We start from the raw sequence: 4994 nt of genomic DNA, 5'->3' as shown, positions 1-4994 counted from the left end.
TTTTGCTTAGCCTGAATGTGGAAGGTACAACTCTTCTGCTCTTCAATAAAACAAGCATGCAGTTGGAATAGCTAAATACTATCTAAACCTAGGTTAATCAATAACTTCTGACATTATTTAAATTCTAGGCATTGCAAGGTAGGGTGTATTCATGTATTCATGATGGCTTTATTATCCCTACTATCTAATATCACATCCTGTTGTGTCATGGAGATGACTGGTTTCTCTAAGGAAAATCAGGATTTCACAATGTAAGCTTCACTATGATATATACCGATTTATCTAATTGTTATTACAATGATTTAAAACATAAAAGTATTGTAGCATCCAACACGAGCTTTCCAAACAGAGAGAAAGATGCCTCCTTTGAAGGTTTTATATCAGATCTTATGGAATTTAATGGTATTTAATATGCCACTGAGGACCTTCAGCTCCTGCAAAACATTTTGAACAAAATCTCACTGCTATAATTTGGTTTATGTGATCAGATTTTGGTAGTCAGGGGATTTCAGGGGTGTCTTTGGTGGGAGGAGACCAGGGGTTGCCCTATGCTGGACACAGCCAGGGCCAGCTGACTCTAAAATTAACTCTTCCCAGACCAAAGTTGAGCCCCACCAATGATGCTGGTGGTGCCTCTGTGATAATATATTTAACAAACAGCAAAAATTACATTATTTTTTGCATTCAAAAATAATGAAATATTATCCCAGGCAGGAAACACCACACTGCAGTGTGGAACTAGACTGATAACACTGCTACTCTGTAGATCATTGCTGGTGACCCCCGAGCGAGTCTTTGTTCTAAAGGTAACCACAGAACTGTTTACAGCTGATGGGTCTTAACTGAGGCTAAATGGAAGAGGAAATGAAAATCTTCAGTCTACTGAAGCAAGTGAAATAGTGCACACTGAAGTGGTAACAGTTAAAAACTAAGTGAAGCTGAGATTTTTGTAGAGGATTTATGGTAGCAGTGTGCCCTCATGGATGAGCAGTGGGTGCTTTGTCTGTCACAAGAAGATGCAGAAGTTTCCCTGGAGAAGGTACCTGATTTTCTGTGTGACAGAGAAACACAGATTGTGGATTACATCAGAGCCAGAAGGGATACTTTCACCAGCCTTGAGCACAGCATTGGTATGAGCTGTGAAATGGCTTTTACAGTGGTACTGGTGCCTGGTACTCCTGTTCAACTCTGCAGATCTCTGGGGAACCTGTGTGAGACTGAGAATTTTCAGAAAGAATTCTAAACAGTATTTAGAGATTTATTCAGACAAGTCAAAATGGGCACAGGTTTGACCAGAGACTGATCACACACTATCAGGGACCAAAAGATTCTCAAATATTTACCAAGACATTCAGTAAAAGGGAAAAACTGCCAGGAGAACGGATGCCCTCATATGTTAAGGGCTTGAAAACTGTAGTGGAAGTCCCAAATAAAAAAAATTCAGCCAAAAATAGAAACAAATTTGGCTAAAACCAGACATTTACAATGAAATTGTCTCCAGTGTCCTTGAAGGAAGTCACTGGATATAGCACTTCCAAGGAAATATTCCCTGGTAACTATTTAATCTTAAAATCTGATCAACAATTGCCAATTTGAGTAAGCAGCTCAGGGGTACCGCATAAATCACTCATGAGAGAGGGACAAAAGTAATCTTGGAGAGCAAATGTTCTTCACATGTTGCTGAAGGTTCACACGTTGACCACGAGCTGGTCAGGCCAGCCAGGACCAGAAGGAATGTGCGTAGGAGATCACAGCACCGCTGCTCAGTTCAGAGAGAGCTGCACTGATGCTGCTCAGCTCCCTCTTTCAGAGCACTGCATTTTACTGGCAGGTCCCCACCAGCCCATCAAGTTTGCTGAGCACAATGGAAATCAACTTCCGTCTCAGGAAATATAGGAAGTGACTAGAATATGCCAAAATGCTACTTCTGTTTTTAAACAAGGAGGAACTGGCTGCAAATCCAGAAAGTGAAGGTAGTTTGTTTGAAAGTGTAATGGAGTTATCTTGTTGCAAGAAAAAAGAACAGAAGACTTGCAATAAGGGAAAAAAGCAGACTTTAGAAAAGTCAGTGAACAAAAAAGTAATGTCTTTTGAGATGGTAATCTCAAGAATGAAGGCTGCTAGAAAAACTGGAATCAAATGTATTAAAACTCAAGAAGCGAATTTTTTCTATAGGAAGAAAATATAAGAGGTATACTATAAAAATGTTTATAAATAAGATTATTTCTGCCAGAAATTAATGCTTTTAAGTAAGCAGTCATGCACCAACCTGACTAGGTTAAAAAAAAAACAAACCAAAAAGAGAATAGTCAGTGACACAGATCAATTGAGATCAAACCAGGGTTGATTTCATATGACCACTAATTCATGTCAAAGAAAGTCATAAACAACTGGAGAAGGCTACACATAGTGCTCATGTTCCAGGATGAATCTGCTCATTGCTGCAACTGCCAGAAGGGCTATCTGGAGAAACTGTAAATTGCACAACATCCTACACATAATGCAACATAACGTAAGGTAACATAATGTAACATAACGTAACATAACGTAACATAACGTAACGTAACAAACATAACATATATAACAAACATAACATAACATAGCAAACATAATGTTATGTGCAGTAGATATAATTTGTGCCATTTCTAATATGATATATGTGATATTAAATATTTGTTAGAGCATACACGTTTGTATTAGGATTCCCCCCACCCTCGCAGGCGAGACAGGGTGTATACTGGAAACTGATTTACAAGTAAGAAGGTACGGCTTGCCAGGAGATGGGCCATGTCTGGAGAGATACGGTAACCCCAGGTGCTGATCATTCACATGATATCATGGATATCATGGAAATCCTCAGGCAGATACATGTGAATGCAGCGTTCCCGTAAAATTTCATCACGGGATTCAACAACTCCAGACACTGAATTGTTCTCCCTCATCATCAAAAAAAGAAAATCTTATTAACATATGAACTCCAAATAGAAGAAAAGACTGATTGCTGAAATCTTGGCCTCAGGCAGAATTTTCCCTATAAAAACTGCTTGTGCCAGGATGGAGGCGTGTGGGCATAGAGTAAAACCTCTGCTGAGGCTGACCTCTTTGTTGCACACCCAGGGCCAACCCCGGGCTCAGCTCTGTTCTTTCCTTGTGGCTGGCTAAATAGAATTTGATTGCAAAATAAATATTTTGTTTTTTTATTTAATTTGGCTGGACAAATTTTCATTTATAACACATAACATAACATAACATAACATAACATAACATAGCATCTATCTATCTATCTATCTATCTATCTATCTATCTATCTATCTATCTAATCTATCTATCTATCTATCTGTCTAATCTCTCTATCTCCATCCTGAGCAGAACTGGGAGGGAGTGCATGTGATTGCAATGATAGCCTAAGGTTTGAAAAAAACAATCAGCAGTGTGATCGTCAATGCTCACTTTATTTTACATACATGATTTAAACCAATGTGATTATAACTTCGAAGACCTCAGCTGAAGTTGTAGGAGTTTAGACTTTTATCTATGACCTTCATTTAGAATGCAAATTTGAATCAATGGTCAGCAAATTCTCAAACACATTAATAAACACAGAACAATTTTGCTGTATGGTATCATTTTTGGCACTAAATTAAAATACTGTTAAAAGTCAAGTACTTTCACTGTTCACTTCTAATCACAGGTCTGCTCAGTTACACTGCCTTTTGGAAGATCTACTCTGTGTCAATAGTTTCTTTGTAGTTGTCTTGCTTTTTCTTCTCTTTTGCTAGTCCCTTAACTGAAAAGTCTGAGGCAGATGATAGCAATATTATTATATAATAATATTAATATAATAGGAATACTTCCTAAATTACTGTTATTCTGAGCATCTGAATTTTTAGCTTGTGGATTCTCACATCTGTGTCTTATTGAAAATATTATTCAGGTGCTGGTGCCCCTAACAAGAAAATTTACCTGAGAACCATCCAAGAAAAAAATTGCCCTGCCCTACTTAGAGGTGTATCTTAACTGCTGGTATCAAAAGCAAACAGACAGTACCAGCCAACAACTCACACCATCTGGTTTATGTGGCAATGGGCAAGGTAAACCACATTTTTTATTAATGTCTTTTCACAGCTTATTCATAAACCATTGTGGGTTGTGACAGAGAAAGGCTCTTAAGAAACTCAACAACTGGCATTAAAAAGAATTGAGGGATGAGGTCAGATCTGCAGGCTGTGACTGCTCCTGGACTGAATCCCATTGGTGACATGAGCAGGGAGGCCTTATTGTAGATTCTGGAAGTTGTGTGAGCTGCTCCTCACTGCAGGGAACCCTGTGCTGGCACCGTGGGGCACATGCAAGGGCTGAGGCTTTGTGTCTCTACAGTTTCATGTCAATGGGATCCTGAAGATGCCAGTGATGCTGAAGAAGGAGAACCGGGTCTGTAGTTCTCTAGGATTTACTCAAATATAACAGAGCACTCAGTTTCTTTCTGCTGCTCCTGGTCCCCTTTCAGCTGTCACCACTGCTCCAAGGTTATTACTGAGAATGCAGCAACCAGCCTTGAAATATAAATGGCACAAGGGACCAGGACTTCACATGTCTTTTTTTCTTTCTCCTTATACATAAAATTATTCACTTAGATGGTGCAAAGTATTAGAAATAGAGAGCCCGTCCCACATCAGTAATTCTCCAACAGCAAGAAAATGCTTGGCACTGATTTTGACACAGGTAAAATTTTAAATGATGCAGAAGCACCTAGATCCTAAGATCAGGAGGAGCACCTGCTGCTGTTCTATTTGAAGCAGTGTCTTTGGTGACACTTCACCCGCTCGGGACCCCGCACAGGATGGGATGCTCCTGGTACTCAGGGCTGCAGGTTCTGTCCTCGCACAGGGGGACACACGCAGCTGTGGGTGCCCAGGGCCATGGCTCAATGCAGTGATCCATTCCATTCCATTCCATTCCATTCCATTCCATTCCATTCCATTCCATTCCATTCC

The sequence above is a fragment of the Lonchura striata genome, chromosome 1 (assembly GCF_046129695.1).
Source record: "Lonchura striata isolate bLonStr1 chromosome 1, bLonStr1.mat, whole genome shotgun sequence".
Lineage (NCBI taxonomy): Eukaryota > Metazoa > Chordata > Aves > Passeriformes > Estrildidae > Lonchura > Lonchura striata.
Note: the sequence above shows the minus strand (reverse complement) of the source record.